Source organism: Pristiophorus japonicus, unplaced genomic scaffold, assembly GCF_044704955.1.
Source record: "Pristiophorus japonicus isolate sPriJap1 unplaced genomic scaffold, sPriJap1.hap1 HAP1_SCAFFOLD_288, whole genome shotgun sequence".
NCBI classification, from domain to species: domain Eukaryota; kingdom Metazoa; phylum Chordata; class Chondrichthyes; family Pristiophoridae; genus Pristiophorus; species Pristiophorus japonicus.
In genome coordinates, this window is record NW_027252646.1 from 23,859 (window position 1) to 48,113 (window position 24,255).

Sequence of the window (24,255 nt, forward strand, 5' to 3'; positions counted from 1 at the left end):
AGACTCCTGCCTCCGTCTCTTCAATATTCACTTCTCAACATCGATATATCGGGTCTTTCACGTGGTAAAACATCCCAAGGCAACTCAGTCACACTCTGCCTCAATCTCTCTGTCTCTCTGTCTCTCTCTCATTCTCTGCCTCTCTCTCTCTCTCTCCGTGTCTCCCTCACTTTTTCTCTGCTTCTGGATGGGGAAGGGGAGAGAGAAAAGGAGAGGGGAAGAGATAGAGGGGGAGGGGGGAGAGAGGGGAAGGAGTGAGAGAGATAGGGGGAAGGGGAAAGAGAAAAAAGGAACCTGTTGTTCCAGGGTCGGTTTTGGAGCTGGTTAATATTTATAATTAAAGCCCTTGTTAATTGACCATGAATTTAAATACTGAGCTAATTTTGAGTGGGCCCTCGGGATATTTGAACCCACGACTGCTGGTTTAACAAGACCATAGCTCTAACCCCCGAGTTATGGAGCCACCTGCCTTGGCCTGGCTCTCTGTGTCTCTCTCTCTCGTTCTCTCTGTCTCTCACTTTCTCTCTGTCTCTCGAGAGGGAAGGGGAGAGAGGAGGAAAGGGAGAAAGAGAAGGGTTAAGGGAGAGAGGGAGGGGAGAGATAGAGGGGGAAGGCGAGAGAGAATGGTACGGTGAGGGAGTGGGGGAAAGAGAGGGGGAAGGGAAACATAGAAACATAGACACATAGAAAATAGGTGCAGGAGTAGGCCATTCGGCCCTTCGAGCCTGCACCACCATTCAATGAGTTCATGGCTGATCATGCAACTTCAGTACCCCATTCCTGCTTTCTCGCCATACCCCTTGATCCCCCGAGTAGTAAGGACTACATCTAACTCCTTTTTGAATATATTTAGTGAATTGGCCTCAACTACTTTCTGTGGTAGAGAATTCCACAGGTTCACCACTCTCTGGGTGAGGAAGTTTCTCCTCATCTCGGTCCTAAATGGCTTACCCCTTATCCTTAGACTGTGACCCCTGGTTCTGGACTTCCCCAACATTGGGAACATTCTTCCTGCATCTAACATGTCTAAACCCGTCAGAATTTTAAACGTTTCTATGAGGTCCCCTCTCATTCTTCTGAACTCCAGTGAATACAAGCCCAGTTGATCCAGTATTTCTTGATATGTCAGTCCCGCCATCCCGGGAATCAGTCTGGTGAACCTTCGCTGCATTCCCTCAATAGCAAGAATATCCTTCCTCAAGTTAGGAGACCAAAACTGTACACAATACTCCAGGTGTGGCCTCACCAAGGCCCTGTACAACTGTAGCAACACCTCCCTGCCCCTGTACTCAAATCCCCTCGCTATGAAGGCCAACATGCCATTTGCTTTCTTAACCACCTGCTGTACCTGCATGCCAACCTTCAATGACTGATGTACCATGACACCCAGGTCTCGTTGCACCTCCCCTTTTCCGAATCTGTCACCATTCAGATAATAGTCTGTCTCTCTGTTTTTACCACCAAAGTGGATAACCTCACATTTATCCACATTATACTTCATCTGCCATGCATTTGCTCACTCACCTAACCTATCCAAGTCGCTCTGCAGCCTCATAGCATCCTCCTCGCAGCTCACACTGCCACCCAACTTAGTGTCATTCGCAAATTTGGAGATACGACATTTAAACCCCTGGTTTAAATCATTAATGTACAATGTAAACAGCTGGGGCCCCAGCACAGAACCTTGCGGTACCCCACTAGTCACTGCCTGCCATTCTGAAAAGTACCCATTTACTCCTACTCTTTGCTTCCTGTCTGACAACCAGTTCTCAATCCACGTCAGCACACTACCCCCAATCTCATGTGCTTTAACTTTGCACATGGGACTGGGGTAGTGTGCTGAGAGGGGAAAGGGGTGATAGACAGAGAGGGAAGTGGAGAGTGAGAAGGGAGGGGCGAAGGGGAGAGCGAGAGGGGGTCGTGAGAGGGGAAGGAGTGACAGAGAGAGAGGGTGAAGAGAGAGTGAAGGGTAAGGAAGGGAGAGGGGAGAGAGAAGGAGGGGGTTGGAGAGAGATAGAGGTGGAAGGAAAGGGAGAGGAAGGGGAGGGGAGGAAGGGGGAGAGAAAGGGGGAGTGAGAAAGGGGGAAGGAGAGTGAGTGGAGGAGAGAGAGAGAGAGAGAGAGCGGGACACAGGAGAGACAGAGGAGGAAAGAAATGGAGCGGGGGAACGGGAGAGGATGGGTACAGAGGGACGGAAATAGAGAGGGGGAAGGGGAGAGAGAGGAAGTGGAGAGTGGGAAGGGAGGGAGAGAGACAGGGGAAGGGGTGAAAGGGAGACAGGGAGAGGGGGGAAAGGGGGACAGGGAGAGGGGGGGAAGGAGAGCGAGAGAAGAAAAATAAAAGGCAGTAATGGGGAAGGCAGGGAGAGAGATCAAGAGCCTGCATTTTGAGGGTTGGTCTTGGAGCTGCTAATATTTATAATTTAACTCCTTGTTAATTGATGGTGAATTTAAATACTGAGTGAACTTTGAGTCGGCCCCAGTCAGATTTGAACTCATAACCCCTAGTTTAGTCGACCAGTGCTCTAACCCCTGAGCTATGGAGCCAGCTCCGCTAGAAAAGACCGGGGAAGGAGCAGGAAAGAGAGTGGAAGGGAAAAGAGAGAGTGGAAGGAATGAGAGAGAGTGGAAGGATGAGAGAGAGGGGAAGGAATGAGAGAGAGGGGAAGGATTGAGAGAGAGTGGAAGGAATGAGAGAGAGTGGAAGGAATGAGAGAGAGGGGAAGGAATGAGAGAGAGGGGAAGGAATGAGAGAGAGGGGAAGGAATGAGAGAGAGGGGAAGGAATGAGAGAGAGGGGGAAAGGGGAGAGCGAGAGGGGAGAGAGAGGGGGGTAAGTGGGGAGAGAGGTGGAAGGGGAGAGAGAGAGGGGAGAGAGAGGGAAAGGAAAGAGAGGCAGGGGAAGGGGTGAGAGAGAGAGGGGGAAGGGGAGAGAGAGAGGGAAGAAGAGAAAGAGAGGGGAGAGAGAGGGGGAAGGGGAAAGAGGGAGGGGAAGAGCAGGATTGTTTCGTCGCGCCTTCTCGTCTCGCACCATCTCGGTAACGTTGACGGAAGGGTGCGTTTGTCTGGTCGATCGCCCCAATGAGAAGGGGAGAGAGAGTGTGGAAGGGAGGAAGAGGGAGGAAGGCGTGAGAGAGGGAAGGGGAGAGAGGGGGGGAAGGAGAGAGAGGAAGGATGCAGGGGAGAGAGAGGGAGAAGGGGAGAATCTGAAAGAAAAGAGAAGAGAGGGAGAGGGAGAGGAGAGAGGGGGAATGGGAAAGGGAGGAGGGAGAGGGAGAGTGGAAAGGCAGAGGTGGAAGGGGAGAGAGGGTGGAGAGAGAGAGAAAGGAATAGAGGGGGAAGGAGAGAGGGTGAGGCGATAGGCGGGGAATGAGTGAGAGATGGGGAAAGCGAGATAGTGGGAAAAAAGATGTAGAAGTGGGAGAGAGTGTCTCAGAGAGACAAGCCTGCTGTTCCAGGGTCGGTCTCGGAGCTGGTTAATATTTATAATTAAACGCTTGTTAATTAATGGTGAATTTAAATATTAAGCTAATTTTGAGCAGACCCCAGTGAGATTAAGCCTAAAATTGAGATCCATGTGTTGTCCTCTCCCGACTCTAAGTTCCGAGGTCTAACAATCAGTGAACAACACACACCCTTACATACACACTCTCTCTGTCTCTCAAGAGGGAAGGGTAGCAAGAGAGAGGGGAGAGAGAGGAAGAAAGGAAGGGAAAAGAGAGAGGGGGAAGGGGAGAGAGAGGGGAAGGGGAGAGAGTGAGGAAGGGGAGAGAGAGGGAGAAGGGGAAGAGAGGGAGAAGAGCAGAGTCTAAAAGGGAACGGGAAAAGAAAGAGGAGGTGGAGGGGAGAGATGAGAGGGGAGAGTGAAAAGGCAGAAGGGGAGAGAGGGAGGAGAGGAGGAAGGGTCGGGGAAAGAGCTGGGGGGAAGGTGGAAGGGAGAGTGGGAGCAGAGAGCGACAGCCACATTCCAGGATCGAATCTAAAACAAATATTTGTGCTCTCAGACTGGATATGAAGAAGACTTGTAATATATCCTTATTATACAGTATAAATGCACTAGAGGCCCATACTTAAGAGAAGGTCACTCTGTGACCAGTTCCCTTTATTACCAACACCTCAAGTGATGAAGGTGGGTGGAACTTCCCCTTTTATACCTGAAAGTCCAGGTTAGGAGTGTCTCCCACAAGCTCACCCCCTTGTGGTCAATGTTCTCAAGGTGTACAACTTAGGTCAGCTTATACATGGGTTACAATGATAGTTGAATACATGACATCACCTCCCCCCCAAAATCTTATTGGGATCAGAGGTTAAGTCTCTCTGGTGATTTACACTCCCTTGTAGAGTGAGGAGGATCACCCTTCATTTGGCAGTGTTCGCTTCTTCTTCCAGCTCGTTGGCCACGAAGTATTGCTCAAGTCGTTCCACGAAGGTTTTCCAATCTTCACCCTCCGAAAATTTCTCCAGGATGCTCACAGTTCTCCGCATTGTTGCATTGGGGTCCGTCATCTGTACCTCGTCGCCTGTTGTTATGTCGTGAACAACGAGTCAGACTAGATGCTGCGAGCTCAAAGTAAGTGTGACCGTAGTCCTGTATTGCAGATCTCAGAGTGCCTCTCCAGCCTGTGAGGCCTCCTTATATACAGCTGCTCCCAAGGGATTGTGGGATCACTTTGGACTCTGGTAAGCCCTCTGGTGGTTAGACATGGTAATTACAGGTTTACATACATAACAGAAGGAGTGAGAGAGAGGCGGAAGGGGAGAGAGTGGGGAAGAGGAGAGAGTGGGGAAGGAGTGAGAGAGAGGGGGAAGAGGAAAGAGTGGGGAAGGATCGAGAGAGGGAGGAAGAGAGAGGGAATGGGGAGCGAGAGAGTGGAGGCGAAAGAGAGGGAGGAGAAGGGGAGAGAGTGGGGAAGGGGAGAGAGGGGGAGGAAGAGAGAGGGAAAGGGGAAATAGAGGGAGGGGATGGGGAGAGAGAGTGGAAGGGGGAGCGAGAGGGGAAGGTGTGAGTGAGGGAAGGGGAGAGAGTGGCAAAGAAAAGAGGGTGAGGCGAGGGAGGGGGAAGGGGGAGAGGGGAATGAGTGAGAGACGGGGAAAGCGAGATCGCAGGAAAGGGAGAGAGGGGTAAAAAGATATAGAGCGGGTCGTGATGGGGAAGGGAGAGAGAGATTTGGAAGGGAAGAGAGAGTATAAGAGAGACGAGAAGAGGAGAGGGGAAAGGGAGAGAGAAAAGTGAAGGAGTGAGAGAGAGGGGGGAAGGAGCGAGAGAGAGGGTAACAAGTGTGTAAGAGCGGGAAGGGGATAGAGAGAGGGAGGAGAAAGAGGAGAAAGCAGAGGGTGGGAGAGGGGAATGAGTGAGAGATGGGGAAAGCGAGATAAAAATGTAGAACAGATTGTGCAGATGTGGAGGGCAGAGAAAGATTTGGAGCCTGTTGTTCCAGAGTCCATCTCGGAGCTGTTTAATATTTATAATTAAACCCATTGTTAATTAATGGTGAATTTAAATACTGAGGGTTCGTCATCTGTACCTCGTCGCCTGTTGTTATGTCTTGAACAAAGAGTCAGACTCGATGCTGCAAGCTCAAAGTAAGTGTGACCGTAGATCTCAGAGTGCCTCTCCAGCCTGTGAGGCCTCCTTATATATAGCTGCTCCCAAGGGATTGTGGGCTCCCTTTGGACTCCACGGGATAAGCCCTCTGGTGGTTAGACACGGTAATTACAGGTTTACATACATAACAGAAGGAGTGAGAGAGAGACGGAAGGGGAGAGAGCGGGGAAGAGGAGAGAGTGGGGAAGGAGTGAGAGAGAGGGGGAAGCGGAAAAAGTGGGAAAGGAGTGAGAGAGAGAGAGGAAGAGAGAGGGAAAGGGGAGCGAGAGAGGGGAGGGGAAAGAGAGGGAGGAGAAGGGGATAGAGTGGAGAAGGGGAGAGGGGGAGGAAGAGAGAGGGAAAGGGGAAATAGAGGAAGGGGATGGGGAGAGAGAGAGAGTGGAAGGGGGAGCGAGAGGGGCAGGTGTGAGTGACGGAATGGGAGAGAGGGGGAAGGAGAGAGGGTGAGGCGAGGAAGGGGGAAGGGGGGAGAGGGGAATGAGTGAGAGACGGGGAAAGCGAGATAGTGGGAAAGGGAGAGAGGGATGAAACGATGTCGAAAGGGTCGTGATGGGGAAGGGAGAGAGAGATTTGGAAGGGCAGAGAGAGTGTAAGAGAGATGAGAAGAGGAGAGGGGAAAGGGAGAGAGAAAAGTGAAGGAGTGAGAGAGAGGGGGGAAGGAGCGAGAGAGAGGATAACGAGTGTGTAAGAGCGGGAAGGGGAGAGAGAGAGGGAGGAGAAAGAGGAGAAGGCAGAGGGGAATGAGTGAGAGATGGGGAAAGAGAGATAAAAATGTACAACAGGTTGTGTGGATGGGGAGGGCAGAGAAAGATTTGGAGCCTGTAGTCCCAGGGTCTGTCTCGGAGCTGTTTAATATTTATAATTAAAGCCCTTGTTAATTGACGGTGAATTTAAATACTGAACTCATTTTGAATAGGCCCCAGGGAGATTTGAACCCACGACCCCTGGTTTATTAGACCATTGCTCTAACGCCTGAGCTATGGAACCACCTGCCCTGGGATGTGGGTCATTCCCCAGTTAGTGCTGTGTGTTTGAAGAATGAGGAGGGGTCAGTGAAACGCTCAGATTGTGTCTCATCCCCCAGACTCCTGCCTCCGTCTCTTCAATATTCGCCTCTCAACATCGATATATCGGGTCTTTCACGTAGTAAAACGTCCCAAGGCAACTCAGTCACACTCTGCCTCAATCTCTCTTTCTCCCTCAGTCTCTCTGTCTCTCCGTCTCTCTCTCTTTCTCACATGGTGTTGGGGGTAATGTACTGACGTGGATAGAGAACTGGTTGGCAGACAGGAAGCAGAGAGTCGGGATAAACAGGTCCTTTTCAGAATGGCAGGCAGTGACTAGTGGGGTGCCACAAAGTTCAGTGCTGGGACCCCAGCTATGTACTATATACATCAATGATTTAGACAAAGGAATTGAATGTAATATCGGAAAGTTTTCAGCTGACACTAAGCTGGGTGGCAGTGTGAGCTGTGAGGAGGATGCTAAGAGGCTGCAGGGTGACTTGGACATGTTAGGTGAGTGGGCAAATGCATGGCAGATGCAGTATAATGTGGATAAATGTGAGGTTATCCACTTTGGTGGCAAAAACAGGAAGGCAGAATATTATCTGAATGGTGACGGATTAGGAAAAGGGGAGGTGCAACGAGACCTGGGTGTCATGGTTCATCAGTTATTGAAAGTTGGCATGCAGGTACAGCAGGTGGTGAAGAAGGCAAATGGCATGTTGGCCTTCACAGCGATATGATTTGAGTATAGGAGCAGGGAGGTCTTACTGCAGTTGTACAGGGCCTTGGTGAGACCACACCTTGAATACTGTGTATTGTTTTGGTCTCCTAATCTGAGGAAGGACATTCTTGGTATTGAGGGAGTGCAGCGAAGGTTCACCAGACTGATTCCCGGGATGGCAGGACCGAGATATGAAGAAAGATTGGATCGACTAGGCTTATATACACTGGAATTTAGAAGAATGAGAGGGGATCTCATAGAAACATATAAAATTCTGACGGGTTTAGACAGGTTAGATGCAGGAAGAATGTTGCTGATGTTGGGGAAGGCCAGAACCAGGGGTCACAGTCTAAGGATAAGGGGTAAGCCATTTAAGACCGAGATGAGGAGAAACTTCTTCACTCAGAAATTTGTGAACCTGTGGAATTCTCTACCACAGAGAGTTGTTGAGGCCAGTTTGTTAGATATATTCAAAAGGGAGTTAGATGTGGCCCTTACGGCTAAAGGGATCAAGCGGGTATGGAGAGAAAGCAGGAATGAGGTACTGAAGTTACACGATCAGCCATGATCATATTGAATGGTGGTGCAGGCTCGAAGGGCCGAATGGCCTACTCCTGCACCTAGTTTCTATGTTTCTGTGATTCTATGTCCGTTGTACCCCGTAGGGGACCAAACCCGCACTGTGACTCCGGGAGGAGCTCCTCGGCCACAGGGAGAAGACGGTTGAGGAGGACTCTAGCGACGACTTTCGCAGGGGATGATAACAGGGTGGTCTTGGACCTGGCCTGGAGACGACGAAGGTTGAACAGGTTCCCGCTGGGTCTGTAGTTTAGTTCCACTCCAGCGGGGAGCTTGTTGACTGTGAGGTGGAGCACGGCAGCGAGGAATATTGAGACCCACGGCAATGTGGGTTTGACTCTTAACTGCCCCGTGTGAAATGGTCAAGTGAGGCCCTCAGTTGTGTTCAAGAAGGCTGCTCACCACGACCTTCTCCAGGGGCAATTAGGGATGGGCAATAAATGCCGGCCTTGCTATCGACGGACATATCCCGCAACGAATCTAAAACAAATATCGGTGGCTCTCAGACTGGATATGAAGAAGACTCGGTTACAGACTGGTCACAGAAAGTGAAAGTGCTGTGGGCTGTATTTAAACTGCGAAGTGAGTCGGTTCCTGTTGATGGTGTCGGCCTGTCGCCGATTGACAGCGAGTTCAGGAACAGAAGCCAAAATTGAGTCGGCCCCAGTGAGATTTGAACTCACGACCCCTGGTTTACAAGACCAGTGCTCTAACCCCTGAGCTATGGAGCCACCTGCAACACCAGCTCATGTTTGCTTCTTACTATTGTTAACAAGGAGGTGGGGCCCGAATATAATCATTCTCGGTGATTCATCCCTGAACAATCATTGGAACATGATTGTTTCTCTGTCTCTCGAGAGGGAAGGGGAGAGAGGAGGAAAAGGAGAGAGAGAGGGGTTAAGGGAGAGAGGGAGGGGAGAGATAGAGGGGGAAGGCGAGAGAGAATGGTACGGTGAGGGAGTGGGGGAAAGGGAGAGGGAAGGGAAGAGAGGGGAAAGGGGAGATAGACAGAGAGGAAAGTGGAGAGTGAGAACAGAGGGGCGATGGGTAGAGCGAAAGAGGTGGGAGTGAGAGGGGAAGGAGTGAGAGAGAGAGAGGGTGAAGAGAGAGTGAAGGGTAAGGAAGGGAGAGGGGAGAGAAGGAGGCGGATGGACAGAGATAGAGGTGGAAGGAAAGGAAGAGGAAGGGGAGGGGAGGAAGGGGGAGAGAAAGGGGGAGTGAGAAAGGGGAAGGAGAGTGAGGCACAGGAGGGACAGAGGAGGAAAGAAATGGAGCGGGGGAAAGGGAGAGGATGGGTACAGAGGGACGGAAATAGAGAGGGGGAAGGGGAGAGAGAGGAAGTGGAGAGTGGGAAGGGAGAGAGAGAGACAGGAGAAGGGGGACAGGGAGAGGGGGGAAAAGGGGGCAGGGAGAGGGGGGAAAGGGGGCCAGGGAGAGGGGGGAAGGAGAGCGAGAGATTTCCAATTCGAATTTGAGCCCGAACAGATATTGATGCATTTTCTTTACCCCGTAAACACACGCTAATGCTTCTCTCTCGATCATACTGTAGGTCCTCTCAGCCTTAGACAGACTTCTGGTTGCATAAGCAACCGGTTGCAATTTCCCAAATTCATTAGCTTGTTACAATACACACCCGACCCCGTACGACGACGCATCACATGCTCGTACCAAACGTTTACATGGATCGTACAACACAAGCAATTTGTTTGAACATGACAGCTTCCTAGCTTTCTCAAAGGCATTTTCTTGGCTTTTACCCCAGACCCATTCATCTCCCTTACGCAGTGGAGGGTGCAGGGGTTCTAACAATGTGACAAGACCCGGTAAGAAGTTACCAACATAGTTCAGGAGTCCTAGAAACGACCACAGCTCCGTCACGTTCCGTGGTCTCGGTGCCTTCTCGATTGCCCCCGTCTTCGAATCGGTGGGCCTGATGCCGTCCGCCGCGATTCTTCTCCCCGGGAACTCCACTTCAGGCACCGGGAAAACGCACTGCGAGCATTTCAGCCTGAGCCCCACACGATTAAGCCGACTAAGGAGCTCCTCCACGTTCTGCAAATGCTCGACGGTGTCCCGACCTGTAACCAAGATGTCGTCCTGGAAGACCACGGTGCACGGGACCCACTTCAGCAAGCTTTCCGTGTTCCTCTGGAATATCGCCGTGGCTGATCGAATCCCAAACGGGCATCTGTCGTAAACGAAAAGACCTTTGTGCGTGTTGAGGCAGGTGAGGCCTTTCGAAGATTCCACCAGCTCCTGCGTCATGTAGGCCAAGGTCAAGTCCAGCTTCGTGAATGTTTTCCTCCCCAACCAGCGTGACAAATAGGTCATCAGCCTTTGGTAGCGGGTATTGATCCTGCAGGGAGAAACGATTGATAGTTACTTTGTAATCACCACAGATTCTGACGGTGCCGTCTCCCTTGAGGATTGGAACGATCAGACTGGCCCACTCATTGAATTCGATCGGCGAAATGATGTCCTCTCGTTGCAGCCTGTCCAGCTCAATGTCCACCCTCTCTCTCACCATGTAAGATACCGCTCTCACCTTGTGATGGATGGGTCACGCCCCCGGAATTAAATGGATCTGCACTTTTGCTCCTTGGAACTTCCCGACGCCTGGTTCGAACAGCGAGGGGAACTTGCTTAGGACCTGGGCACATGAGGTGTCGTCGACGGATGTATCTTTCCCAGCCAGCTCCTGCCGAACAGCGTGGGGCCATCGCCCGGTACCACCCACAGTGGTAAATCGTGCACCGCTCCATCGTAGGAGATCTTTCCGGTAGCACTGCCGATTACGGGAATCAGTTCCTTTGTGTACGTTCTAAGTTTGGTTCGAATGGGAGTCAGGACTGGCCTTGAAGCCTTGTTGCACCACAACTTATCGAAAGTCTTTTTGCTCATTATGGACTGGCTCGCGCCCGTGTCCAGCTCCATGGACACTGGGAGCCCATTTAATTCAACCTTCAGCATTATCGGGGGACACTTTGAGGTAAATGTGTGCACCCCATATACCTCTGCCTCCTCGGTCTGAAGCTCTGGTTCATCGTGTTCCGCTGTGGATCTGTCCTCCTCTGCAACAAGGTGGTTTGCAGGATTAGCAGGATTTGCAGCTCGCCTGCACATACGTTGGAGGTGTCCCATTGTTCCACAGCCCTTGCAAACGTATCCTTTGAAGCGGCATGAATGGAATCGATGATCACCAAGATCACCCCAACCTCTGTCGTCGAGCTACAGTACGCGGACGACGCCTGAATCTGCGCACATTCAGAGGCTGAACTCCAGGATATAGTCAATGTATTTACTGAGGCGTACGAAAGCACTGGCCTTACACTAAACATCCGTAAGACAAAGGTCCTCCACCAACCTGTCCTCGCCGCATAGCACTGCCCCCCAGTCATCAAGATCCACGGCGTGGCCCTGGACACCGTGGACCATTTCCCTCCTCATTCTTCAAACACACAGCACTAACTGGAGAATGACCCACAACCCAGCTCAGGTGGCTCCATAGCTCAGGGGTTAGAGCACTGGTCTGGTAAACCAAGGTTTGTGGGTTCAAATCTCACTGGGGCCTACTCAAAATTAGCTCAGTATCTAAATTCACTGTCAATTAACAAGAGCTTCAATTATAAATATTGAACAGCTCCCAGACTGACTGTGGAATGATGGGCTTGTTCTTGACCACATTTAAAAAGTACTTAAAGTGCTGCAACTAACAGACCTCAAGCTAGAAAGTGGAATGAGGCTGGGTTGCTCTTGGCCGGCTGGCATGGGCCCAATGGGATTATGCCTCTCCCTTACTCTTTTTCCTTCTCACTCAATCTCTCAACCTGACTTTCTCTTTCTCTCTCACTATTTGTCTCTAACATCATCAGCATAGGTGTGATATATTCACAGGGCACAGCACACACAGCTTCCTAACATGGCGCGCAGCTCTCTCGGAAGTCTCCGGAAACCCGCCGAATTCTGTTTATTATTAACTCTGCACTTGCAGTACACAATACGTCCACATCCTCAATGTGGAGCTACAAACATTACAAGCTGACAGACATTGCAAGAGGCAGTCCCTCGGAATCGAGGAAGACTTGCTTTCTCTCTTAAAATGAGTTCCCCTTTATCCACCCTGTTGGTTCCATCCTCAAAGAATTCCAGCAAATTAGTCAAACATGACTTCCCCTTCATAAATCCATGCTGACGCTGCCTGACCCAATTATGCTTTTCCCAATGGCCTGCTCCTGAAGGAGTGAGAGGAGAGAGTAGTGAGGGGAGAATGCGAGGAGGAAAGAGTGGCAGAGGAGAGAGAGGGAGGAAGGGGAAAGAGAAGTTAAGGAGAGAGAGGGAAGGAGTGAGAAAGAGAGGGGACGGAAAGTAAGAGCGAGGAGAAGGGAAGAGAGAGAGAGGGGGAGAATCTGAAAGGAAAGGGAAAAGAGAGAGAGAGAGACAGATATTTAGATACTGAGCTAATTTTGAGTAGGCCCCAGTGAGATTTGAACCCACGACCCCTGGTTTACTAGACCAGTGCTCTAACCCCTGAGCTATGGAGCCACCTGCTCTGTGCACGACAGGGGAAGGAGCAGGAAAGAGAGGGGAAGGGAAAAGAGAGAGTGGAAGGAGTGAGAAAAAGATATCGAACGGGTCGTGATGGGGAAGGGAGAGAGAGAGAGGGGGGAGGAGTGAGAGAGAGAGGGGGAGAATCTGTCGGAAAAGGAAAAGAGAGAGAGGTATTTAAATACCAAGCTAATTGTAGGTAGGCCCCAGTGAGATTTGAACCCACGACCCCTGGTTTACTGGACCAGTGCTCTAACCCCTGAGCTATGGAGCCACCTGCTCTGGGTTGTGGGTCATTCCCCAGTTAGTGCTGTGTGTTTGAAGAATGAGGAGGGGTCAATGAAACGCTCAGATTGTGTCTCATCCCCCAGACACTTGCCTCCGTCTCTTCTAATATTTGCCTCTCAACATCGATATATCGGGTCTTTCACATAGTAAAACATCCCAAGGCAACTCAGTCACACTCTGCCCCAATCTCTCTGTCTCTCTCTCTCTCTCTCTCTTTCTCTCTCAATCTCTCTGTCTCTCCTTCTCCCTGTCTCTCTCATTCTCTGTCTGTTTCTTTGTCTCTCACTCTCTCTCTCTCTCTGTGTCTCTCTCACCTGTAAGGGTACACCTATTTTTCTTGGAACAAGGCACAGGAAGAGACCACGAACAAACTGTTTTAAAGTAAAAACGTTTGGACTACCTGGGAGGGGGAAGGAAAGTGGTGACACATCACCCATTAAAAGCAATGGTTGAGGTCAAGGACTGAACTTGATTATACATACAAACAAAGAGATTGATACTGTCTATCCGGGGAGTCCCACAGTTGATTGGCCACAGGGGGTAACACAGTTCCCCCCAGAGACTACAGGTCTGCAAGAAAACAGGACTATAAAGGACCCAAGGAAAGGCACATTTTTGGATAACAGGGCATTAAGGATAAGGAGTTATCTTTTGCACTGTCGACTCCGTGTGCAAATTAGTAGCCAGTCAAACTCCTCAGCACAGCCAGTTAAACAAATCACTGCATCGATCCAGATGCATTCATCGGACACCAGCCCAGCAGGGAACTTATTCTTACTGTGGATATAAATATCACCATCATCGGCAGTCCCTCGGAATCGAGTAAGACTTGCTTCAACTCTAAAAGTGAGTTCTCAGGTGGCTGAACAGTCCAATACGGGAACCACAGTCCCTGTCACAGGTGGGACAGATAGTTGTTGAGGGAAGGGGAGGGTGGGACTGGTTTGCCGCACGCTCCTTCCGCTGCCTGCGCTTGGTCTCTGCACGCTCTCGGCAATGAGACTTGTGGTGCTCAGCACCCTCCCTGATGCACTTCCTCCACTTCGGGTGGACTGGTCTTTGGCCCAGGGACTCCCAGGTGTAGGTGAGGATGTTGCACTTTATCAGGGAGGCTTTGAGGGTGGTCCCTGTAACGTTTCCTCTGTCCACCTTTGTCTCGCTTGCCGTGTGGGAGTTCCGATTCGAGCGCTTGCTTTGGGGAGTCTCGTGTCTGGGGACCATGCGGACAATGTGGCCCTGCCCAGCGGAGCTGGTCAAGCAGGAAGGAGCAGGAAGGTACACAAGCAGGAGGTAGAAAGATGAAGCAAAAGGACAAACAGAGAGACAGAAGGAGACGAAAGGAAGAGGCGCTGCAGAGAACGGACAGAAGGAGAACCGACCGGTCACGGAACCAAAGACCACAAACCTACAATAACTACAGCCAGGAATGGCGATTGTATGTCTTCAGTCGATTTCTCTCAGCAGTCTCGTCCTGTAGTTTTTAGTCGGTTTTTTGTTGTGTAATAAAACGGACCCTGGGTTAAGCCTAAAATGTTGTTCCATGTGTTGTCCTCTCCCCACTAGAAGTTCCGAGGTCTAACAATCAGTGAACAACACACACCCCGACACACTCTCTCTCTGTCTCTCAAGGGGGAAGGGCAGAGAGAGAGAGGAGGGAGGGGAGAGAGAGGAAGAAAGACAGAGAGTGAAAAGGGGAAAGGGAAAGTGAGAACGAGAGGGGACGGGGAGAGGGAGGGGGAATGGGAGAGAAAGAAAGAGAGAAAGAGGAGGAAAGGGAGAAAGGCAGAGAGGATGGGTAGAGAAAGAGGCGGAAGGAAAGACGGAGGAAGTGGAGAGTGGGAAGGGTGAGAAAGACAGTGCAAGGGATGAAACGGGACTGGGAGAGAGAAAGGGGAAGGAGAGTGAATGGAACGAGAGAGAAATATAAAGGGTAGTGACGGGGAAGGCAGAGAGAGAGGAATCGAGAGCCTGCACTTCCAGGGTCTGTCTTGGAGCTGTTTAATATTTATAATTAAAGTCCTTGCTAATTGACAGTGAATTTAAATACTGAGCAGGCCCCAGTGAGATTTGACCCCACGACCCCTGGTTTACTAGACCCGTGCTCTAACCCCTTAGCTATGGAACCACCTGCCCTGGGATGTGGGTCATTCCCCAGTTAGTGCTGTGTGTTTGAAGAATGAGGAGGGGTCAGTAAAACGCTCAGATTGTGTCTCATCCCCCAGACTCCTGCCTCCGTCTCTTCAATATTCACCTCTCAACATCGATATATCGGGTCTTTCACGTAGTAAAACATCCCAAGGCAACTCAGTCACACTCTGTCCCAATCTCTCTGTCTCTCTGTCTCTCTCTCATTCTCTGCCTCTCTCTCTCTCTCTCCGTGTCTCCCTCACTTTTTCTCTGCTTCTGGATGGGGAAGGGGAGAGAGAAAAGGAGAGGGGAAGAGATAGAGGGGGAGGGGGGAGAGAGGGGAAGGAGTGAGAGAGATAGGGGGAAGGGGAAAGAGAAAAAAGGAACCTGTTGTTCCAGGGTCGGTTTTGGAGCTGGTTAATATTTATAATTAAAGCCCTTGTTAATTGACCATGAATTTAAATACTGAGCTAATTTTGAGTAGGCCCTAGTGAGATTTGAACTCACGACCCCTGGTTTACTAGATCAGTGCTCTAACCCCTGAGCTATGGAGCCACCTGCTCTGGAACAGACAGGGGAAGGAGCAGGAAAGAGAGGGGAAGGAAAAAGAGAGCGTGGAAGGAGTGAGAGAGAGAGGAAAGGGAAAGAGAGGGTGGGAAAGGTGAGAGAGAGAGGGGAAGGGGAGAGGGAGCGTGGAAGGGGAGAGCGAGACGAGAAGGATTGAGAAAGGGAAGGGTAGAGAGAGGGGGGGATGGGAGTGAGTGTAAGGGGAGAGAAAGAGAGGGGAAGGGGAGAGAAGGGAAGGGGAGCGAGATGGGAAGGCGAGCGAGGGAGCAGGCAGGGTAGAGATGGGGAGAAGGGGAAAATCTGAATAGAAGGGGAAGGAAAAGAGAGAGGCGGAGAGAGAGGGGAGTGAAGAGGTAAAGGGAAAGGGGGAATGAGAGCGAGGGGGAAGAGAGTGGGTCAGGGAAAGAGGAGGAGGGGAGAGAGGGGGAGGGGAGAGATGGGGAAGTTATAGGAGGAAGGAGAGAGAGGGGAAGGAATGGGGAGAGAATGAAAGTAGAGAGGGAAGAGGAGAGAGGGGAAGGGGAGAGACAGAGCAAGGGGAAGGGTAACCTGGGAGGGGAAGGGGAGAGAGCGAGAGTGAAAAGGGCGAGGAGAGAGGGGGGAAGGAGTGAGAGAGGGAAGGGGAGAGATGAGGAACGGGAGAATCTGAAAAGAAAGGGAGAAGAGAGAGAGAAGTGGTAGAGGAGAGAGGGGGAGGGGACACGGTGAGAGGGGGGAATGAGTATGAGACGGGGAAAGCGAGATAGCAGGAAAGGGAGAGAGAGGGGAAGGAATGGGGAGAGAATAAAAGTAGAGAGGGAAGGGGAGAGAGAGGAAGGGGAGAGAGAGAGCAAGGGGAGAGTTCCATCTCCTCCCTCTCTTTCCCCTTCCCCTCACTCTCTCTCCCCTTCCATGCTCCCTCTCCCCTTCCCCCTTCTCTCTCTCTCCTTCCCCTCCCTCTCTTTCCCTTTCCTCTCTCTCTCTCTCCTTCCCCTCTCTCTCACTCCATCCACTCTCTCTTTTCCCTTCCCCTCTCTTTCCTGCTCCTTCCCCTCTCTTTCCCAGAGCGGGTGGCTCCATAGCTCAGGGGATAGAGCACTGGTCTTGTAAATCAGGGATAGTGGGTTCAAATCTCACGGGGGCCTACTCAAAATTAGCTCAGTATTTAAATTTACTTTCAATTAACAAGGGCTTTAATTATAAATATTAAACAGCTCCCAGACTGACCCTGGAACAACAGGCTCCTTCTTGTCCACATTAAAAGGTTAACATATTTAAAAAGTACTTGGATGAACACTTGAAGTGCCGTAACCTACAGGGCTACGGACCGAGAGCTGGAAAGTGGGATTAGGCTGGGGAGCTCTTGGTCAGCCGGCACGGATACAATAGGCCGAATGGGATTATTTCCTTTCCCGACTCTCTCACTCTCTGTTTCTAACATCATCATAGGCAGTCCCTCGGAATCGAGGAAGACTTGCTTCCACTCTTAACATGATTCCCCCTTTATCCACCCTGTTCGTTACATCCTTAAAGAATTCCAACAAATTAGTCAAACATGACTTCCCCTTCATAAATCCATGCTGACTCTGTCTGACCGAATTATGCTTTTCCCAATGGCCTGCTCCTGAAGGAGTGAGGGAGAGGGAGCGGGGAAGGAGTGTGAGAGAGGGGGAAGGGGAGACTGCGAGGAAGAAAGAGGGAAGAAGTGAGAAAGATTGGAAAGGGCAGGGGGGGAAGAGAGAGAGAGAGAGAGAAAAAGCAGAAGAGAGTGGGCAAGAATGAGTGACAGGTATTTAAATACTAAACTAAGTTAGAGTAGGCCCCAATTAGATTTGAACCTACGACCCCTGGTTGACAAGACCAGTGCTCGAACCCCTGAGCTATGGAGCCACCTGCTCTGGGAAAGACACTGGAAGGAGCTGGAAGGAGAGAGAGGGATGGGAAAAGAGAGAGTGGGGGAAGAAGAGAGAGTGGAAGCGGGTAAGGGGAGGGGAAAGACTTGGAGGGGAAGGGGAGAGAGAGAGGGGAAAGGGAGAGCCGGGGAATGAGAGCGGTTGAGGCGAGGGAGGGGGAAGGAGGAGAGGGGAATGAGTGAGAGAGGGGTAAGCGAGATTGTGGGAAAGGGAGAGAGGGGTAAAAAGATGTAGAATGGGTCGTGAGAGAGAGAGGGGGAAGGGGAGAAGGTATAGGAAAGGGAAAAGTATTGAAACCCTGAGCTAATTTTGAGCATGCCCCAGTGAGATTTGAACTCACAACCCCTAGTTTACAAGACCAGTGCTCTAACCCTTGAGGTATGGAGCCACCTGCTCTGGGAAAGACAGGGGAAGGAGCAGAAAAGAGAGGGGAAGGGAAAAGAGCGAGTGGAAAGAGTGAAAGAGATGGGGAAGGAGAGAGAGAGGAGCAAAGGGAAAGAGAGGGAGGGAAAGGAGAGAGAGAGAGAGGGGGGAAGGGGAGAGGGAGCATGGAAGGGGAGAGAGAGGGAGGGGAAGGAGAGAGAGAGGGAGGGGAAGGGGAAAGAGAGGGAGGGGAAGGAGCAAGAGAGAGGGGAAGGGGAGAGGGAGCGTGGGAGGGGAGAGCGAGACGAGAAGGATTGAGAAAGGGAAGGGTGGAGAGAGGGGGGGAATGGGAGCGAGTGTAAGGGGATAGAAAGAGAGGGGAAGGGGAGAGAGGGGAAGGGGAGCGAGGTGGGAAGGAGAGCGAGGGGGAGGCAGGGGAGAGAGGGGGAAAAGAGGAGAATCTGAATAGAAGGGGAAGGAAAAGAGAGAGGAGGGGAGAGAGGGGAGTGGAGAGGGAAAGGGAAAGGGGGAAAGAGAGCGAGGGGGAAGAGAGTGGGTCAGGGAAAGAGGGGGAGGTGACAGAAGGGGAGGGGAGAGATAGGGAAAACAAAGGAGGAAGGAGAGAGAGGGGAAGGAATGGGGAGAGAATGAAAGTAGAGAGAGAAGGGGAGAGAGGGGAAGGGGAGAGAGAGAGAGCAAGGGGAAGGGTAACGTGGGAGGGGAAGGGGAGAGAGAGAGAGTGAAAAGGGCGAAGAGAGAGGGGGGAAGGAGTGAGAGAGGGAAGGGGAGAGATGAGGAAGGGGAGAATCTGAAAAGAAAGGGAGAAGAGAGAAAGAAGTTGATAGAGGAGAGAGGGGGAGGGGACAGGGTGAGATGGGGGAATGAGTGAGAGACTGGGAAAGCGAGATAGCGGGAAAGGGAGAGAGGGGTAAAGAGATGTAGAACGGGTCGTGATGGGGAAGGGAGAGAGAGATTTGGAAGGGGAGAGAGAGTGTAAGAGAGACGAGAAGAGGAGAGGGGGAAGGGTGTGAGGGGAGCCTGTTTAGAAATTTACAATTCAGCAGAGGAGGACAAAGGGTTTAATTAGGAGGGGGAAAATAGAGTATGAGAGGAAGCTTGCAGGGAAAACAAAAACTGACTGCAAAAGCTTCGACAGATATGTGAAGAGAAAAAGATTAGTGAAGACAAATGTAGGTCCTGTGCAGTCAGAATTTATAATGGGGAACAAAGAAATGGCAGACCAATTGAACAAATACTTTGGTTCTGTCTTCACTAAGGAAGACACAAATAAACTTCCGGAAATACTGGGGGCTCGAGGGTCTAGCAAGAAGGAGGAACTGAAGGAAATCCTTATTCGTCACGAAATTGTGTTAGGGAAATTGATGGGATTGAAGGCCGATAAATCCCCGGGGCCTGATAGTCTGCATCCCAGAGTACTTAAGGAAGCGTGCCCTAGATATAGTGCACGCATTGGTGATCATTTTCCAACAGTCTATCGACTCTGGATCAGTTCCTATGGACTGGAGGGTAGCTCATGTAATAACACTTTTTAAAAAAGGAGGGAGAGAGAAAACAGGGAATTATAGACCGGTTAGCCTGACATCGGCAGTGGGGAAAATGTTGGAATCAATCATTAAAGATGTAAAAGCAGCGCATTTGGAAAGCAGTGACAGGATCGGTCCAAGTCAGCATGGATTTATGAAAGGCAAATCATGCTCGACAAATCTTCTGGAATTTTTTGAGGATGTAACTGGTAGAGTGGACAAGGGAGAACCAGTGGATGTGGTGTATTTGGACTTTCAAAAGGCTTTTAACAAGGTCCCACACAAGAGATTAGTGTGCAAAATTAAAGCACATGGTACTGGGGGTAATTACTGACGTGGATAGAGAACTGGTTGGCAGACAGGAAGCAGAGAGTCGGGCCCCTTGGATCGGAGACATAGCTTGCCACTTCCTGGCCTTCAGACCTCTTGTACGTGTAGAACCGGTACCTCGCCATCAGAACGCTTTCCTTTGTATTTAGATGCTCGCGGACCAGTGTGCACAACTCATTGTACGACGTGTCTGTGGGTTTTGTTGTAGCGAGCATGTTTTTCATGAGGCCATATGTTGATGCCCCACAAACGGTGAGGAGGATCGCCCTTGGTTTGGCAGTGCTCGCTTCTTCTTCCAGCTCCTTGGCCACAAAGTATTGCTCAAGTCGTTCCACGAAGGTTTCCCAATCATCTCCCTTCGAAAATTTCTCCAGGATGCCCACAGTTCTCCGCATTGTTGCATTGGGGTTCGTCATCTGTACCTCGTCGCCTGTTGTTATGTCTTGAACAAAGAGTCAGACTAGATGCTGCAAGCTCAAAGTAAGTGCGACCGTAGTCCTTTAGTGCAGATCTCAGAGTGCCTCTCCAGCCTGTGTGGCCTCCTTATATACAGGTGCTCCCAAGGGATTGTGGGCTCCCTTTGGACTCCACGGGATAAGCCCTCTGATGGTTAGACATGGTAATTACAGGTTTACATACATAACAGAAGGAGTGAGAGAGAGACGGAAGGGGAGAGATTGGGGAAGAGGAGAGAGTGGGGAAGGAATGAGAGAGAGGGGGAAGCGGAAAAAGTGGGAAAGGAGTGAGAGAGGGAGGAAGAGAGAGAGAAAGGGGAGCGAGAGAGGGGAGGGGAAAGAGAGGGAGGAGAAGGGGATAGAGTGGAGAAGGGGAGAGGGGGAGGAAGAGAGAGGGAAAGGGGAAATAGAGGAAGGGGATGGGGAGAGAGAGAGAGTGGAAGGGGGAGCGAGAGGGGAAGGTGTGAGTGAGGGAAGGGGAGAGAGGGGGCAGGAGAGAGGGTGAGGCGAGGAAGGGGGAAGGGGGGAGAGGGGAATGAGTGAGAGACGGGGAAAGCGAGATAGTGGGAAAGGGAGAGAGGGATGAAACGATGTAGAAAGGGTCGTGATGGGGAAGGGAGAGAGAGATTTGGAAGGGCAGAGAGAGTGTAAGAGAGATGAGAAGAGGAGAGGGGAAAGGGAGAGAGAAAAGTGAAGGAGTGAGAGAGAGGGGGGAAGGAGCGAGAGAGAGGGTAACGAGTGTGTAAGAGCGGGAAGGGGAGAGAGAGAGGGAGGAGAAAGAGGAGAAGGCAGAGGAGAAGGCAGAGGGGAATGAGTGAGAGATGGGGAAAGAGAGATAAAAATGTACAACAGGTTGTGTAGATGGGGAGGGCAGAGAAAGATTTGGAGATTGTCGTCCCAGGGTCTGTCTCGGAGCTGTTTAATATTTATAATTAAACAGCTCCGTATTTAAATTTACTTTCAATTAACAAGGGCTTTAATTATAAATATTAAACAGCTCCCAGACTGACCCTGGAACAACAGGCTCCTTCTTGTCCACATTAAAAGATTAACATATTTAAAAAGTACTTGGATGAACACTTGAAGTGCCGTAACCTGCAGGGCTATGGACCGAGAGCTGGAAAGTGGGATTAGGCTGGGGAGCTCTTGGTCGGCCGGCACGGATACAATGGGCCGAATGGGATTATTTCCTTTCCCGACTCTCTCACTCTCTGTTTCTAACATCATCATAGGCAGTCCCTCGGAATCGAGGAAGACTTGCTTCCACTCTTAACATGATTCCCCCTTTATCCACCCTGTTCGTTACATCCTTAAAGAATTCCAACAAATTAGTCAAACATGACTTCCCCTTCATAAATCCATGCTGACTCTGTCTGACCGAATTATGCTTTTCCCAATGGCCTGCTCCTGAAGGAGTGAGGGAGAGGGAGCGGGGAAGGAGTGTGAGAGAGGGGGAAGGGGAGACTGCGAGGAAGAAAGAGGGAAGAAGTGAGAAAGATTGGAAGGGGGGGAAGAGAGAGAAAAAGCAGAAGAGAGTGGGCAAGAATGAGTGACAGGTATTTAAATACTAAACTAAGTTAGAGTAGGCCCCAATTAGATTTGAACCTTCGACCCCTGGTTGACAAGACCAGTGCTCGAACCCCTGAGCTATGGAGCCACCTGCGCTGGGAAAGACACTGGAAGGAGCAGGAAGGAGAGAGAGGGATGGGAAAAGAGAGAGTGGGGGAAGAAGAGAGAGTGGAAGCGGGTAAGGGGAGGGGAAAGACTTGGAGGGGAAGGGGAGAGAGAGAGAGGAAAGGGAGAGACGGGGAATGAGAGCGGTTGAGGCGAGGGAGGGGGAAGGAGGAGAGGGGAATGAGTGAGAGAGGGGTAAGCGAGATAGTGGGAAAGGGCGAGAGGGGTAAAAAGATGTAGAACGGGTCATGAGAGAGAGAGGGGGAAGGGGAGAAGGTATGGGAAAGGGAAAAGTATTGAAACCCTGAGCTAATTTTGAGCATGCCCCAGTGAGATTTGAACTCACAACCCCTAGTTGACAAGACCAGTGCTCTAACCCTTGAGGTATGGAGCCACCTGCTCTGGGAAAGACAGGGGAAGGAGCAGAAAAGAGAGGGGAAGGGAAAAGAGCGAGTGGAAGGAGTGAGAGAGAGGGGGAAGGAGAGAGAGAGGAGCAAAGGGAAAGAGAGAGAGGGGGGAAGGGGAGAGGGAGCATGGAAGGGGAGAGAGAGGGAGGGGAAGGAGAGAGAGAGGGAGGGGAAGGGGAAAGAGAGGGAGGGGAAGGAGCGAGAGAGAGGGGAAGGGGAGAGGGAGCGTGGGAAGGGAGAGCGAGACGAGAAGGATTGAGAAAGGGAAGGGTAGAGAGAGGGGGGGAATGGGAGCGAGTGTAAGGGGATAGAAAGAGAGGGGAAGGGGAGAGAGGGGAAGGGGAGCGAGTTGGGAAGGAGAGCGAGGGGGAGGCAGGGGAGAGAGGGGGAAAAGAGGAGAATCTGAATAGAAGTGGAAGGAAAAGAGAGAGGAGGGGAGAGAGGGGAGTGGAGAGGGAAAGGGAAAGGGGGAAGGAGAGCGAGGGGGAAGAGAGTGGGTCAGGGAAAGAGGGGGAGGGGACAGAGGGGGAGGGGAGAGATAGGGAAAACAAAGGAGGAAGGAGAGAGAGGGGAAGGAATGGGGAGAGAATGAAAGTAGAGAGGGAAGGTGAGAGAGGGGAAGGGGAGAAAGAGAGTGCAAGGGGAAGGGTAACGTGGGAGGGGAAGGGGAGAGAGAGAGAGTGAAAAGGGCGAAGAGAGAGGGGGGAAGGAGTGAGAGAGGGAAGGGGAGAGATGAGGAAGGGGAGAATCTGAAAAGAAAGGGAGAAGAGAGAAAGAAGTTGATAGAGGAGAGAGGGGGAGAGGACAGGGTGAGATGGGGGAATGAGTGAGAGACTGGGAAAGCGAGATAGCGGGAAAGGGAGAGAGGGGTAAAGAGATGTAGAGTGGGTCATGATGGGGAAGGGAGAGAGAGATTTGGAAGGGGAGAGAGAGTGTAAGAGAGACGAGAAGAGGAGAGGGGGAAGGGTGTGAGGGGAGCCTGTTTAGAAATTTACAATTCAGCAGAGGAGGACACAGGGTTTAATTAGGAGGGGGAAAATAGAGTATGAGAGGAAGCTTGCAGGGAAAACAAAAACTGACTGCAAAAGCTTCTACAGATATGTGAAGAGAAAAAGATTAGTGAAGACAAATGTAGGTCCCGTGCAGTCAGAATTTATAATGGAGAACAAAGAAATGGCAGACCAATTGAACAAATACTTTGGTTCTGTCTTCACGAAGGAAGACACAAATAAACTTCCGGAAATACTAGTGGATCGAGGGTCTAGCGAGAAGGAGGAACTGAAGGAAATCCTTATTAGTCACAAAATTGTGTTCGGGAAATTGATGGGATTGAAGGCCGATAAATCCCCGGGGCCTGTTAGTCTGCATCCCAGAGTACTGAAGGAAGTGTGCCCTAGGTACAGTGCACGCATTGGTGATCATTTTCCAACAGTCTATCGACTCTGGATCAGTTCCTATGGACTGGAGGGTAGCTCATGTAATAACACTTTTTAAAAAAGGAAGGAGAGAGAAAACAGGGAATTATAGACCGGTTAGCCTGACATCGGCAGTGGGGAAAATGTTGGAATCAATCATTAAAGATGTAATAGCAGCGCATTTGGAAAGCAGTGACAGGATCGGTCCAAGTCAGCATGGATTTATGAAAGAGAAATCATGCTCGACAAATCTTCTGGAATTTTTTGAGGATGTAACTGGTAGAGTGGACAAGGGAGAACCAGTGGATGTGGTGTATTTGGACTTTCAAAAGGCTTTTAACAAGGTCCCACACAAGAGATTGGTGTGCAAAATTAAAGCACATGGTACTGGGGGTAATTACTAATGTGGACAGAGAACTGGTTGGCAGACAGGAAGCAGAGAGTCGGGCCCCTTGGATCAGTGACATAGCTTGCCACTTCCTGGCCTTCAGACCTCTTGTACGTGTAGAACCGATACCTCGCCATCAGAACGCTTTCCTTTGTATTTAGATGCTCCCGGACCAGTGTGCACAACGCATTGTACGACTTGTCTGTGGGTTTTGTTGTAGCGAGCAGGATTTTCATGAGGCCATATGTTGATGCCCACAAACGGTGAGGAGGATCGCCCTTGGTTTGGCAGTGCTCGCTTCTTCTTCCAGCTCCTTGGCCACAAAGTATTGCTCAAGTCGTTCCACGAAG

General features: G+C 50.8%; 5 non-coding genes across 5 annotated transcripts; 1 reads left to right on the forward strand and 4 right to left on the reverse strand.

Moving 5' to 3' along the window:
* Positions 1 to 8,568: 8,568 nt before the first annotated feature.
* Positions 8,569 to 8,641, reverse strand: trnat-ugu (transfer RNA threonine (anticodon UGU)). Its single transcript has one exon. It is a non-coding gene; the product is annotated as a tRNA-Thr (tRNA).
* A 2,767-nt stretch (positions 8,642 to 11,408) lies between these two features.
* On the forward strand, positions 11,409 to 11,481 carry trnat-ggu (transfer RNA threonine (anticodon GGU)). Its single transcript has one exon. It is a non-coding gene; the product is annotated as a tRNA-Thr (tRNA).
* Positions 11,482 to 12,379: 898 nt separating this feature from the next.
* Positions 12,380 to 12,452, reverse strand: trnat-agu (transfer RNA threonine (anticodon AGU)). Its single transcript has one exon. It is a non-coding gene; the product is annotated as a tRNA-Thr (tRNA).
* A 204-nt stretch (positions 12,453 to 12,656) lies between these two features.
* trnat-agu (transfer RNA threonine (anticodon AGU)) lies at positions 12,657 to 12,729 on the reverse strand. Its single transcript has one exon. It is a non-coding gene; the product is annotated as a tRNA-Thr (tRNA).
* Positions 12,730 to 15,352: 2,623 nt separating this feature from the next.
* Positions 15,353 to 15,425, reverse strand: trnat-agu (transfer RNA threonine (anticodon AGU)). The gene has a single exon. It is a non-coding gene; the product is annotated as a tRNA-Thr (tRNA).
* Positions 15,426 to 24,255: the final 8,830 nt, after the last annotated feature.